This window comes from Dasypus novemcinctus, chromosome 6 (assembly GCF_030445035.2).
Source record: "Dasypus novemcinctus isolate mDasNov1 chromosome 6, mDasNov1.1.hap2, whole genome shotgun sequence".
NCBI classification, from domain to species: domain Eukaryota; kingdom Metazoa; phylum Chordata; class Mammalia; order Cingulata; family Dasypodidae; genus Dasypus; species Dasypus novemcinctus.
In genome coordinates, this window is record NC_080678.1 from 106729752 (window position 1) to 106745909 (window position 16158).

General features: G+C 39.1%; 1 pseudogene; it reads left to right on the forward strand.

Annotated features, from left to right (window-relative positions):
• Window positions 1–1012: 1012 nt before the first annotated feature.
• On the forward strand, window positions 1013–1198 carry LOC131279056 (U1 spliceosomal RNA; annotated as a pseudogene).
• The last annotated feature ends 14960 nt before the right edge of the window (window positions 1199–16158 follow it).

Sequence of the window (16158 nt, forward strand, 5' to 3'; positions counted from 1 at the left end):
ATGGTACAACCATTATGGGAGACAGTTTTGCAGATCCTCAAAAAACTAACTATAGATCTGCCATCTGATCCAGCCATTCCACTGCTGGGTAGATACACAGAAGCATTGACACAGGGACATGAACAGATATATGCACAGCCAAAGTTTATAGCAGTATTATTCACTATTGCCTAAAATTGTAAGCAATCCACATGTCCATCAACAGATGAATGGATAGGCAAACCATGGTATATACAATAAATGGAATATTTCTCAGCTGTAATAAGAAATGCAGTTTTAACACACAGGATAACATGGATGAATCTGGAAGACCTTATGTTGAATAAAGTAAGCCAGTCACTGAAGGACAAATATTACATGACCTCACTGATATGACTTAAGCAAATTGAGCAGACTCACAGAGCTAGATTCTGGAAGATAGCTTAACAGGAGGCAGGTCATAGAGAGTGGTGAGTCAATGCTCATATGGACAAAATCTATGATAAGGTGGAAGGGTGTGGTTGAGCAGTGGACGGGTGTGAGAGTGATGCAGTGATGAGCTTGGGTTCAGTGGTGCTGGTCTGTGAGGGGGAATTGGGTGGGGGCATTTGGTTGGACTATCCATGTAACTGGGGAAGGCTTGGAGGAAGGAGCAGGGATTTGGAAGTCTGTGGTTAAAACTACATTGGTGGGAATGTTCTTTTGGCAAATAGGGCAGAGGAGGGTTACTAGTATAGGGAGTTGGGTGTGAGGGATATGCAGGATAGAGCACACCTGGGACATGCCTTTATGGAATATTTAAGTGTTCATCTTGTCATAGTGTGTTATCTCAGTGGGTGGAGACCCACACAATACACAAGAAAATATTAAACTCCTATCCTGGTGAGCCCTGCTATGTTCTCAATTAGAAAGAAAAGAATCTCTCAAGAACATAGGCACTGTGCCTAATAAAAGAAAACAGACCAATATGTCCAGCCCTCAATATTATTGCAAGTAACTATAAATCTTATTTTTCTAAAATTGAAACTTAGTAATACTTACCTGGCAGGGGAGATAACATGATCGTGAAGGGGGTTTTCTCAGGGCAAAGCTTATCCATTGTACTCCATATGTGCTGACTCCTGTCATTTTCCGAAATGCTGGAAATTCGACTGCATAATTTGTGATGGTGGTGAAATAAATAAATAAATTTTAAAAATTGAAACTTAGTGGTTGCCATAAGTTCTGATAACAGGGGGAGAGATGGAACATAGGGCATTTTTTAGGACATTAGAATTGTTCTACATGATCTTGCAGTAACAAATACAGGCCTTTCAAAATTTCATCAAAACTTATAAAAGTGTATGGTGGAAAATGTAAACCATAATGTAAACCATTGACCATGGTTAGTAGCAATGCTTCAATATTTGTACATCAATTGTTAAAAATGTACCATACACATGTAGAATGTCATTAATAGGGAAGAGTGGAAAAGGGGGAGGGCATTAGGTATATGGGCATCTCCTATATTTTCCATGTGACTTTTCTGTAACCTAAAGCTTCTTTGAAAATAAAATGAGAAAAAAAAAAAGACAGTGGGGGAACATAGGGAAGAAATTGTCTCTATATATACAACATAATAGATCTTACATGAAAGACAATGTATAAAAATTTTTCATTTCAAATTTTTAATATTTTTTGTTGTTATTTTAAAATTTGTTATTTTATTAATATTATCATTTTTTGGCTTCATTTTTAGAAAGGTTTTGGATCACAACTGTGGCAGAGGAGGATCATAGGTATGGGGTGTTGGTGATGGGACAGTGTATGTGGAGGGGTACACCTGGGGCATGCCTCTAAGGCATATGAATATGCTCCAGTGTTCCTGAGGTGTTGTTTTGGTGGGTGGAAAACTGCACAATAAACAAAAGAATATTGAATTCCCATCCTGGGGAATACTGCTACATTCTCTATTAGAGTGGCAAGAATCCCCCAAGTAAATGGGCAGTGCCTAGTGAAGGAAGACAGATCATTACACCAGGCCCTTGATATTGATGATTGTATTTATGAACCTTTCTTGTGAAATTGAAACTTAACCTAGTATTATATATTGCCTAAGAGTTATCTCCTGAAAGCCTCCTTGTTGCTCTCTCTAAGCCAAACTCAGCATATAAATATACTACCTTCCCTCTGGTGTGGGACATGACTTCTAGGATAAACCTCCCTGGCACTGAGGGATTATTAGGAAGTACCAGCCAGCAATGTATCTGGAAAAAGACCTTGACCAAAAGGGGAAAATATTAAATACAAATGAATTTTTATGGCTAAGAAATTTCAAAGTGAGTCGGAGGTCATTCCAGAGGTTACTCTTATGCATGTCTCAGCAGGATCTCATTGACTGCTACAGTAAACAGTGCCTCAAACTTTAGGGCTCCTGAAGGCTCTAGAGACAGCCAAACACTATAAGCAGGGCAGACAGGCAGTCAGTGGGCCTTACTTTGGAATTTATGCTCCCCAGTGTAACAGAGTTAGACCATTTGTAGTTTCCCTACACATGGCTCTTCTGCCTCTTTTATTTGAACCTGTAATTAGCATTATACTTGTTAAATATATGTCCCAGAGACTTAAATCTTTGATCTGTTCATGTACCAGTTGAGCCCTGAATCTCAGCAGACTTGCAACACCTACTCTCCAGTTCATTGGACTCACCCAGGACAATTAACAAGGAGATGATGATGGACAACACCCATCCCAAGGAAGAGACAATGTCTGCAACTGCAAGCAAGATAATTCCATCCCTCTACCCCATGGAATGTAAGCCCCCTCTCAATTTTAAGCAGAGTGTGCATTACCATCCTAAATCCTCAAAATAGGGGAATAAACAAGGGACTATATAGACTTGTTATAATTCTGTTATAGATTTACTATTATTCTAGCAATGGACGAACTTTTATCATTGATGTAGATGCAGTGGCCACTAGAGGTTCTGAGGGGAGTGAGAGGGAAGAATAGGTGTAACATGGGAACATTTTCAGGACATTGAAATTGTCCTACATGACATTGCAATGACAGATACAGGCATTATACATTTTGTCAGAACATATAAAATTGTGTGGGGCAGAGTGTAAACCCTAAACTACAAGGTTTAGTACAAGGTTGGTAGCAATACTTCAATATTTGTTCAGCAATTGAAACAAATGTACCGTGCTAGTGGAAGATATTGTTAATGTGGGAAAGTATGGAAGGGGGAGGAAGTGGTGCATATGTGAATTCTCTATATTTTTTATGTAACATTTATGTAATCTAAAGCTTCTTTTAAAAAATTTAAAAATGTTGCTTCCCCGAAAAGATCAATAAAATTGACAAACCTTAACAAGACTAGCAAGGAAAAAAGAGAAAGGATGCAAATACTAAAATGCAGAATGAAAGGAGAGACATTAAAATTGACTTTACAGAAATGAAATGGATTATAAGAATACTCTGAAAACTGTATGCCAACATATTCAATAATTGAGAGGAAATGGGCAAATTCCTAGAAACACACATCTTATCTAAACTGACTCATGTAAATATAGAATATTGCAACATACCTATAACAATTAAAGAGATTGAATCAGTAATCAAAAGCATCCCAACAAAGTAAAACCCAGGACCACATAGCTTCATTGATAAATTTTACCAAATATTCAAAGAAGAATAAGCATCAGTCCTCAAGCTTTTCCAAAAAATTGAAGAGAATGGAACTATTCCTAACTCATTTTATGAAGCAAATGTTACCCTAATATCAAAGCCAGATAATGACATCACAAGAAAAGGAAACTATAGACCAATTTCCTTTATGAACATAGATGCAAAAATCCTCAATAAAATACTAGCAAATCCAATCCAATAGTATATTAAAATAATTATACAATCATGACCAAGTGGGATGTAGGAATGCAAGGATGGTTTAGCATAAGAAAATCAACCAATGTAATAATCCCATTAATAGAATGGAGTAATATATTGACATGGTCATCTCAAGTGATACAGACAAGGCTTTTGACAAAATCCAACATCCTTTCATGATTAAAACACTTAGAAAAACAGGAATAGAAGGAACTTCCTCAACTTGATTAAGGACATATCTCTCAGCTACCTGTATACTCAGTGTTGAAAGACTGAATGCCTTCCACTTGAGAACAGGAACAGTACAAGAATGCCTGCTTGCTTTCACCACTGTACTTGTAGTCCTTGCCAGAATAACTAGGCAAGAAAAAGAGGTAAAAAGACCCAAGTCAGAACCAAGGAAGTAAAACCATCTCTATTTGAAGATGACAGGATCCTATATATAGGAGATTCCAAAGAATCCACAATTAGTCTACTGGAAATGATAAATTCAGCAAAGTTTCAGGCTACAATATCAACAACTCCAAATCATTTGTTTCTATATATCACCAAAAAATATTTGAAATTGGAAATAAAAAAAGACTCCCATTCACAATAGCTCATAAAAGGATACATCACTTAGGAATACATTTAACTGAGGAAATGAAGGACTTGTACACTGTAAACTACAAAGTATTTCTATAAGAAATGAAAGTTCTAAATAATTGCTAAGACATCCTGTGTTTATGGATAGGCAGACATAATCTTATTAAGATGTCAGTATTACCCAAAACTATCCACAGATTCAACACAGTACCTAACAAAATCCCTGCAGCCTTTTATTTTTATTTATTTTACAGTAATTGAAAAGCCAGTCTGTAAAATCATATGTAATCTCATGATTACATGATTTAGCTAAATCTGTATTGCAAAGAGGAAACAAAGTTGGAAATCTCCACACTTCCCAATTTAAAAACTTACAACTGAGCTACAGTAATCAAAACAGCATGGTACTGGCATTAAGATATTTCTTAGGATTAGAAGTGAGAGTTCAGAAATAAACCTTTTGGCAAGAGTGACAACAAAATTAATTGGGAAAAAAATGGTCTCTTCAACAAATGGTATTGGAAAAGTGGATATCCATATGCAAATGAGAGAATTCAGACCCTTCCTCACACCATATAAAAAAAATTAACTCTAATTGAATTGTGTACCTGAACAAAAGAACTAATATCCTAGAAGTCCTAGAAGAAAACAGGGTGGGTGGGCATTCATAATCATAGATATGGTATTCATTTCTTAGATAAGACACCAAAAGCAGGAGCAACAAAAGGAAAAATAGATAAAATGGTCTCCATTAAAATGAAAAGTTTTGCATATCAAAAGACACTTTTAAAGTGAAAAGATAACTTACAGAATGGGAGAAAATCATTGTGATCCATATAGTTGTTAAGTGTTTGGTATAGAGAAAATGTAAAGAATTCCTACAACTCAATCACAAAAAGACAGCCCAATTAAATTTGGGTAAAGGACTTAAATAGACATTTTTCTAAAGAAGATATGTAAATGTTATATAAATGCCTTGACATCACTGGTCATCAGGGTAATGCAAATCAACATCACAATGATATACCACTGCACATCTACTGGGATGGCTGTTATAAAAACAGGTATAGTAAATGGTGAGGATTCAGAGACAGAAAAACACTTATACTTTGCTGGTGGCAATGTAGAATGGTGCAGCCAGTGTGGAAATCAATTTGGTTGTTTTTTGAAAATCAAAAATAGAATTCTATATGACTTAGAAATTCCACTTCTAGGTATATTCTGAGAAGAATGGAAAGCAGGGACTTAAACAGATATTTGTACACTAATGTTTTAGTGTACATTGTTATTTACAAAAGCCAAAAGGAGGAAAGCAACCCAAATGTCCATCAATGGATGAGTGATTAACAAAATGTAGTATATAAATACACTGGCATATTTAGCTGTAAAAGGGAATGATGTTTTACTGTGTTCTGCAACATGGGTGGACTTCGAAGGCATAATGTTTAGTTAGATAAGCCAGACACAAAAAGACAAATATTGTATGATCTTGTTTATATGAAATATCCAAAAGAAGGAAACTTAACAGAGACAGATGGTAGTTTATAGATTACCAGGTGTGGAGGGCAGAGCTGGGGGGAGGTGGTGTGAGAAGAGGGAGTTAAAGCTTAATAGGTAAGTAGTTTCTGCATGACATGATGAAAAAGGAGGGGTAATGGTTGTTGGTGATGGTAGCACAGTATAGTGAATATAGTTAATACTACTGAATTGTATATTTAATGTGGGTTAAATGGGAAATTCTGTGCTTTATATCATTTACTGCAGTAAAAATTTAAGAAAATGCATCAATTGACAGTTTCAAGGAGGAATTGAGATTTTCAACATGATAGTAGGCTACTTCAAAACATTAATTTTGTTAATAGATCAGACATTTATTTAAGAGTATAGAAATTAAACACGAGTAAGATATATACAATGAACATGTACAGAACTTGAATCCAAAATTAGAGAACATACATTCTTTTCAAGCATGCATGTTAACATTTATGAATATTTACCATGTACTACATTAATGTCAGTCATTATAGTACTGATTGTGCTCTGGCATCGTACAATTCAATTAGAAATTAATCACAATATGATAAAACATATATTTGAAATTTAAAGACATGTAATTTTTTATTTTTAACGTATTTATTTTTCAATACATTAAAAAATATTTTTAAAGATACTTAGATTACACAAAATGTTACACAAAAAAATATGAGATTCCCATATGCCCCAATCCCAACACCTCCCAGCCCTCCCCACATTAGTAACTTACTTCATTAGTATGGTATATTCATTACAATTGATGAACACATTTGGAGCATTGCCACTAAGCATGGATTATTGTTTACACTGTACACTCTCTCCCACTCAATTCTGTATCTGTCTTTGCAAAGATATTCAGAACAATTCCAAGTCCCCCAAATGCCCCCATATTACATCTCTTTTTCCCTCTCTATGCCTTCAGCATCTCCAGTGCCACTGTTTCCATATCAGTGATATAATTTCTTCCACTGCTATAATCATAAGTCCATAGTACAATAGTAAGTCCATTCTAGTCCATATTTTTAAAAGATTTATTGAAGTATATCACTCATAAATAAACAATAAGTGTACAGTAATAGTTGTGAACTTACAAAACAAACATATATATAACATCATACAGGACTTTCACACCTCACCCTACCACTAACACCTTGCATTGTTGTTAAACCTTTTTAACTAATGATTAAAGAGCATTGTCAAAATATTACTACTAACCAAGGTATTTTCCCCCAACCCCCATTATTATTATCTTTATATATTTATATATGAACATACATAAATGATAAGTGTATAGCAAAAGTTGTGTACTTACAAAGCAAACATGCACAGTATCATATAGAGGTCCCATACATCAACCCTCCACCAACACCTTACATTGTTGTGAGATGTTTGTTACAAATTATGAAAGAATGTTGTCAAAAATCTTACTACTAATTATACTCCTTTTCTTATATTTGGTGTATTTTTCCCCAAACCAGCCTATTGTTATTTTTTAAATATATTTTAATGACAGAAGTAGTAGACTTATAAAACATGCACATGTGCAGAATTCCCAAACACCTTTCTATCAACACACAACACTATGGTGGAGCATTTGTTACAGATAAGATAATATCATCTGATTGTTACCATGTCCATAGTATACACTTGGCACACATTTTCCATATTGCCCCATTATCAACACAGTACATCTTTGGCATAGATGCAAGAATATTATTACTGCTAACCATAGTCTATAGGTCACTCCAGTTGTATCTTTCCCATGCTTCTCCATATTCCCACCACCGTGCAATAGTGATGTACATTTGCTCTAGCTAACAAAGGACACCCTTGCATCTATACCATCAACCACAATTCTCATTCACCTCTTGGTTTACCATGTTATTCTTTTCCTAGAATATTCTCTAGCATTCTGTTAACTGGCATTTACATCCCTAGACTACCATTTTTAGCCACATCCCCATTTATAAACTAGCTGTTACTATGTGTTGCCATTCACTTTTAGAGTAAAGGTAATTAAAACTCTACATACATTAAACATCAGTGGTAGATCTCAGTCCTTCTCATTTCTCCTTTAAGAATCCACCAACTACCACCAGGTCTTGAAGCTATTTTCCTATAATTTATTCTAGAAGCTTTATGATTACTGCTTTTATTTTTAGGTTTTTTTATTCATTTTGAGGTAATTTTGGATAAGGTGTGAGATAGGGGTCCTCTTTCCTTATTTTGGCTATGGACGTCCAGTTCTTTCAACACCATTTGTTGAATTGACTGTTCTGCCCAAGCTGTTTTGGACAGGCTAGTCAAAAATCACTTGATCATACATGCGAGGGTCTGTTTCTGAACCATCAGTTTGATTCCATTGGTCTATGTGTCTGTCTTTATGCCAGTACCATTCTGTTTTTACCACCATAGCTAGGTAATATAATTTAAAGTCCAGAAAGGAGAGTTTGCTTTTCCTTTTTTAGATGTTTCTGGCTGTTCAGGACCACTTATCCTTTCAAATAAATTTGATAATCATGTTTTCAGCTTAAAATAATGCTGGCAGAATTTTTATTGGGATTGCATTGAGTCTGTATATCAATTTGAAGAGAATTGACATCTTAATGATATTTAGTCTTCCAATCCATGAGCATGGAATGTTCTTTCAGTTATTTCAGACTTTTTTATTTCTTTTAACACTGATTTGCAGTTTTCTAAATACAAGTGCTTTACATCTTTGGTTAAGTTTATTCCTATTTGTGTTTTACCTGTCGTATTTTGTTTTCACCACTATTTTGACACTTTTGGTTACTTTTATTGATATAATCTTCATTTCTAGACTCTCTTCTAGGCCCCTCTCTCTCCTGTCTTTTCTTTTCAGGCTCTAGCACACCCTTTAGAATTCCCTAAAAATCTGGTCTCTTGATTAGAAATTCTCTCAATTTCTTTTTATCTGTGAATATTCTAAACTCACCCTCATTTTTGAAAGACAGTCTTGCTGGATATAAGATTCTTGGCTGGAAATATTTGTCCTGTAGTATCTTAAATATATCACTGTCTTCTTGCATTCATGGTTTCTGGTGAGAAATTGGCACTTAATCTTATTGGGTATCCCTTATATGATATGCATTGCTTTCTTATGCTATTCTCAGCATTCTCTCTGTCTTTGGCATTAGACTATGTGTCTCAGAGTTGGTCTATTTGGAGTTTTTTGGATGGGAGTACATTGTGCTTCTTGGATGTGGATATCTATGTCCTTCATTAGGGTTGGGAAATTTTCTACCAGTATTTCTTCAAATATTCCTTCTTCCTCTTTTCTCTTCTCTTCTCCTTCCGGGACACCCATGACATGTTTGTTTGCACATCTTTTGCTGTTATTTAGTTCCCTGAAAACTTTTTCAATTTTTTCCATTCTATTCTTCATCTGTTCTTTTGTATGTTCACTTTCAGAGGCCATTTCTTCAAGCTCACCAATGCTTTCTTCTGCCTCTTCAAATATGCTGTTATATGATTCCAGTGTTTTTAAAATTTCATTTATTGTGCCTTTCATTCCCATAAGATCTGCTATTTTTCTATGTATGCTTTTAAATTCTTCTTTGTGCTCACCCAATGTCTTCTTAATATCCTTAATCGCTTTTGCCATCTCATTGAATTTATTAAGGAGATTTATTTGAACATCTATGATTAGTTTTCTCAACTCCTTTATGTCATCTGGAGGCTTAACTTATTCCTTTAACTGTGCCATAGCTTCCTTTTTCTTGGTGTGGATGTAATTTTTTTTGTTGATGTCCTGGCACTTGGCTTACTAGAGTAATTATTCTGGGTGCAGTTTTTCTCTTTAGTTTAGGGCTTCTTGCCCTTTCTCCCTTGCTGATTGTGCAGTAGAAACCAAGGATGTAGTTGGTGTTATAAGCTGTGGAGGCTCAGGCTGCCCTCATTACCCCAGGGACTGATGAAGCTTCTCCCAATTTTCTCCTTTTCCAGGGGTAGGGATGGAGTCACAGCTGTGTGGAATAATTCAAGTTGTTTAGGCCTATACTCTAGTTGCCCAGAGAGACTGATGTCCTTCTTGTCCTTTTCTCCCCTGCCTGGGGTGGTGATGAAGCTGCAGCTGTGGGCAGCAATCTAAGCAGTGTGGGTCCAAGATGACTGCAGTTGCCCTGATAGATTTCTGATTATTCAGTCTGTGCCAATCAAATGTACCTGCAGTTTCCTGCATAGGCTGGTACAGGGCCTGCAAGCCTTCTCCCTGCTAGGGGTGGGGCTGATGCCTAGGCTAGGGCTGTAGGCTGATCTGGGTGAAAGAAACTAGTTCCTACCCTCACTGTGATTTTCCACCAGCCCAGCTTTCCCTCATGCTGGGGTCGGAGTCAAAATGGCAAGTATCAGCGTCTTTCTGACCTGGACAAGTTCAAACTTTATCTATTCTTAGGGTTATACGTTAGCCAGTCAAATCTGCCAATCAGTAGCTGAAATCAGTGTCCAACCATCTCCTCCTCCCCTGTTTTAGGGAAATGGAGCTTCAAATTCAAGCCACAGGATAGCTCCTGGAACAGTTTGTGGTGCCAAAGTAGGATGATCACTGGCCACTGTGGCTTGGCCAGTAATTTCCTGGAGAGTCTGGCACAGGTCCCCCTGGCTTCCAGGTGGGGTTTGGTCTTATGCTAGAGCTGCAAACTGATCTAGATGTAAAGAAGCCAGTCCCTACCAGCACTGTGATTTTCATTCTGCCCTGCTTCTCCTGATGCCAGTCATGGAGTTAAGATGGTGGTTACTGGCCTCTTTCTGACTTGGACAGATTCAAACTTTAGCTTTCTCAGGATTATACTTGAGCCTGCTGAATTTACTCATAAGTAGCTGAAGTTGGTGAAAAACTGTCTCTTCTTACCCTGTTTTTGGGAAATGGAGCTTTCAGTTCCAGTCCCAGAACAGCTCCCAAGATGGCTTGAGCCTCCAGTAGAGGATGGGCTCTGCCCTCCTTGGCATTGAGGTCTCTATTTATGAGTCTTCTCTGCAGATGGGCAGTCTCCTCTTTCCATTCTTTCCAGGATGTTGCAGAATGCTCTTCTGGTCTTCTGGAAGCCCCAGATAGGTGGTTCAGCTAGCTCCAGATAGCTCTGGGTGTTTACTAACTGCCCTGTAGCAGAAGCTGACTTTAGGAACCCCTTACTCTGCCGCCATCTTGCCTATTGATGATGGGACTCTCTTGGTTACAACTGTAGACTCTCTCATTTCCTTGGCATGGTGGTTATTCATCCTCACCTTCTCGTTAGTTGTCCTGGTTGAGTCCAATAAACTGGAGAGTAAGTGTTGAAACTCTGCAGAGGCTCAGGGCCTAGCTGGTACATGGGCAGCCCAAAGATTTAAATCTCTTGGACATACACCTAAGAACTCTAGTACCAAATATAGATTCACATAAAATGGGATGGTGGAGGCATGTGTAGAGAAGTCACACCTGAATCAAACTCTGTCACACTGGGGAGCACAAACTCCAAAATAGGGCCCACTGGCAAGGGAACAGACTCTGGAGCTATCTGCTGTGACAGTAGGCCCTGGGTGTCTCCGTAGCACTCAGGAGCCCCACTATTTGGGGCAGTATCTTTGGCAATTTATGAGCTCCTACTGAGACTTATATAAGCATTACCTCTGGAATGACTTCCCAACTCACATTGAAGTCTCCTAGCCATATAAACTCATTTGTCTTTACTCCCCCCCCCTTTTTTTTATTTAAAGAAAACACTTATTTATGGTTTTTATTCAAACACACACAGAACAGGTTTTCATATTTTGAACCTTGAGTGCACAGACAGGGATGTCATGCATGGAATAAATGCTTTTCCAGCAGAGCTATTCCCTGATGCATTTAAGTATTAGGATGATTAGGCAGAAAAGAAAAAGACTTACTTGATAGAAATCTGCTCATAAATCTGCTTGAAAAAGGACATGATTTTAACCTTATTCCCCCTTTTATTCAAGGTCTTTTTCCAGTTCCATTGCTTTTGGGTGTTTGGTAGTAATCCCTTGGTGCCAGGGATGCTCATCCTTGGGAGTCATATCTCATGCTTGGAGGAAAATAAAGCATTTTTATGCTGAGTTTGGCTTAGAGAGGCCACATTGTAGCAACAAGGTGGCTCACAGGATGGAAATCTTAGGCACCCTGTAGCACTAGGCTAAGTTGCAATTTCAAGAGCAAATTCTCATAAGCATAATGTCAGTATCAAGGGTCCCTCAATGGACCATCCTTCTTCACTAGTCATTGCCCTGCACTTCGGGGATCAGTGATGTTCCATTAGAGAATGTGGCAGAGCTCCCAGGATGGGAATTCAATATTCTTTGGGTTATTGTTTGAATCTCCACTATGACAATGCCCCATAAACATTTGAACATATTTATGTACCTTATAGGTTTGCCCAGGTGAACTTCCTTCCATGTGTCCCCTATCACTGAAGCCCATACTGTTGTAGAATTTAAGAGAAGTTCAATTATTTGAGTATAGAGAGGCCAGGACTCAGGAATGATTTTGAGAAGGAAAAATGGTTTACTGACGGCCGGCCGGACTTGGGAACTTCTGTTTGAATCCCGAGCCCCGAACAAGATTTTCAAACGTCTTTTATACAGAGAGGAAAGGCCAAATGGTCCCTTTGTTTCAGTTCTCAATAGGCTTCAATTAGCATATATCTCTTCCACATCTTAGGTAAGCTTTTAGCATGGACTCCAGATATTCTAGATAAGCTTTTAGCATATTTGCTTTTTGCATTTCCCCTAAATACTTAAAGTTTATAGCCCTTGCATTGTTAAACATTTCCTGGGACTGGAGCCGCTGCCACTGTCCCTAAGGGCAGGACTGCAGCCTCTTCGTTCCACACCCACAAGTCAAACAACTTAGTTATCTCTGAAGAGACAAAGAGCCTTCCACCCATAGCCCACATCATTCCCCCCCTTTTGCCAAAGTTTAACTTGCTAAGATTTGGCATAATTATTGTTGGAGCTATGAGGTGGATGGCTGTTTGTTGTCTTGATTGATTATTTATCAGTCTTTAGTACAGCATCCAGGACTGTTTTTAGAAGTTTAGAACTTTTCATTCTGGACAGCAGAATCTTGGGCCGGGGCCTCCTGCAGTTATTCTGCTGCCACTGGCACTCACATGGATTTCCAGTCAGGTTCCAGATCCATCTATTACTTTTATTTTACTCTTAAAGAGTTTACACCTTTAATTTAAAAGGGGTGCTGAAGGGAGATGATCTCTTTTCTGTAACTGCTTCCTACTGGCCATGGGCTGTAGTCGTTGCCTAATAAGGTGTAAAACTCTTTAATTTATTCTAACTGGAGGAAGATGGATCTGGCATTCTGTACGACATTGGATGAAGTTTTCATATGGTTAATAAGATGTTCACTCTGAAAGAAACAAACTTAATTAAAAATTTGGAATACCTGTTTTTAAAAGAGGACACATTGGATTACAGAGGTAGACAAGGTTAGGTGCCTATAAAGATGGCATTCCTTAAAAGCTGGTGGGAACAGCATATATATTCTTTTTTAAGTTATCCATCTTTAGAGAGAAATTGCAACAGACACTTAGCTTTGTCTGAAGACACATTCCAAGCTGTTCAATGATTGACACTCATTCGCTCTGTCAGATGCTCCTGGTGAACTGGCACTCCTTGGGCAACTGGCTTCACTCAGGATTAGAACGCTAATTTGGAAATACTCTTATGCGGCGGCTTGCTCGGTCGGTAGAGGTGGGGTTGCACTGCCCCACGTTAGACGCCAGCTGCGGCGACTTGCTCGGTTGGTAGAGGTGGGGTCTGGCTGCGGACAAGGGGTCGGTCCAGCTCTGGATGAGGGGTCGGTCCCGCTTGGGACGAGGGGTCGGTCCCACTTGGGACGAGGGGTCGGTCCGGCAGCAGACGAAGGATCGGTCTCACAAGGGGTTGCGCGGTTGGGCTGACGGGGTCGCCTGGCGAAGCCGGCGACGAGGGGGTCACCCGGAGAAGCAGGCGACGAACTGGGGACAAGGGAGGCCAGGCCCTTGTCGGGGGCTCTCAGGACTGGAGGGCGCATGGCAGAAGAACTACCACCGAGACAAGGTAAACACGCAACTCCACTTTATTGAGGGAGAGGCAACAGTTTTATAGGGGCTGGGGAAGGCTGATTGGTCGAAGCAACGCCCTGTTCTGATTGGTTGCCAGTGAAAGGTCAGTGGGCGGTACTGGATGGGGGAGGGGTGGTGGTTAGCGATTGGCTGTCGCTGTTGCTGGGGGAAGGGGCAGGGTTTAGGGATTGGTGGCTGCTGTTCCTGGGGTGGAGGGCAGACTTGAGTTTCCTGCCCACGCCTGGCTGTTGCTGCTGTCGGGGGGAGGGAAAAGGGCAGACTGGATTTTTCTGCCCACGCCTGGCTGTTGCTGCTGTTGGGGGAGGGGAAAAGGGCAGACTGGAATTTTCCGCCTTGTGCCTGCGCAGGGAGAAAGAAGAAGAAGGGTGCCGCCCCACAGGCATCGTGTGGCACCATCTGGGAGGAGGGGCGGCTGCAGAAGCATGGCTGCTGAGAAGGGGAGACCCGAGGGCACTCTGCGCCCATGCCGAGCTCCCTTCAGGGGTGGCAGTGAGTCCGACCAGCCACCCTATTATGGGGGCAGCGGCTTGGCCTGCCACGGCTGCTCCCCCGCCACGCCAGCAAACCACACTTCAGCCCGAGGGGTGACCGCATTTCCCCCTTCTTTTCAAATAAGGGCCAGGATGGCAGCAGTAACAAGTAGCCGAGGCCCAAGAGGCAGTAAGCAATGAGGGAAGCAGGGCTGAAGAGGGAGGTGAGTATGATGGGGATATAAATGTACAATTTAGGGGGCGGTATCTTGCCATTGCAAGCAAAGGTGGCCAATGTCCAATTCTCGTTGATCTCGGTGGCTATAAGGTCCATCTGCTGTTAAAAGTCCAGGATGACAGCGCGTTGCAGGTAGTTGATCTCTCCTTGGCAGTGAAGACATTGTAAGAGAGGATTACTTTTTCCTGCCAGAGGCTTACTGTCCAATTAAAAGGCTGATGGCTGGGGTTGGTGAGTGCAATGGGGAGTGTGAGGAAAAGAAGGGTGACGGTTTTGGACAAGAGGAGGCTTGGTGAAGTCATTATGGGAGGAAGATAAGGAGTAAAGCATAAAAGAGGATAATAAACAGAAAGGCGATGGAGAGTAGAATTCGTTGGCCGAGGTTCCAATCTTCTGGAGTGGTAGCGGCTAGACAGATGGCGGAAAATATTATCAAGAAAGCAAGGGTTATGAGGAAGAAATAAAGTATTAAAGGCTGTGGGGGAAGTGAGAAGATCATTTAGAGGATAGGGTTGAGAATGGTATGTTTAAGACAGAAGCTTTGTGGTTTGTAGGAGACTGTTTTATAAACGAAGGAGAATGAGGGCAGTAAATATAGTAACGATAGATAGGGAGATGACAGTGAGGAGGAGTCTTTGTTTAAGGTTCCAATCGTCTGGTGCAACAGTGGCTAGGCCGATAGCGAGGGGTGTTGCTAAATAGACAATGGCTGCAAAGACAAAATCATCTTCTGTTTCCTTAAGAATAACTTTTCTTTAAATACTTAGTAGCATGCAATATTAGAAACCGTTTCCTAAAAGCAAGTTGGCAGGGGAGCTTGGTTGCTGTTAATCTTTCCTGTTATAAAATTACCTTTTATTATTATTATCATCAATTCAGTTTTATATATATATATTTAAGAATGACCTTTTGGAATTAGCCATTTAATACCTTAATGTAAACAATGCTTTATTAAACCTTTTATTATTATTTATAACCATATAGACTATTGAAGATAAATTTTATGTTTACAGAACACATTCCCTTACGTAAAGTTATCACAATACCTTTTACACTTGCCGCATGCAAATTAAGTTTCAAGAGTTTCTGAAAAATTAGCCATCCTACTTTAGGACAAAATACGTCTTTTTGCAAAACTTATTACATTTCTGTTAGCATTTTTACAAACTTTTAACCTTTTTAATATTCATATAAGTTTTACATTCTTCATATTATCCTGTGAAGAAAAATAAGTTATTCATTTTAATGTAGGCAAGAACAACTTTTTATGAAGACATACAGTTAATTTTGTTAATTAAGACTTACAATTTTTTTTTGAAATTGTAGATATCTTATTAACATTTAAACTTATGTATTAATATAATAAACTTAAGTATTAATATAAGTGCTT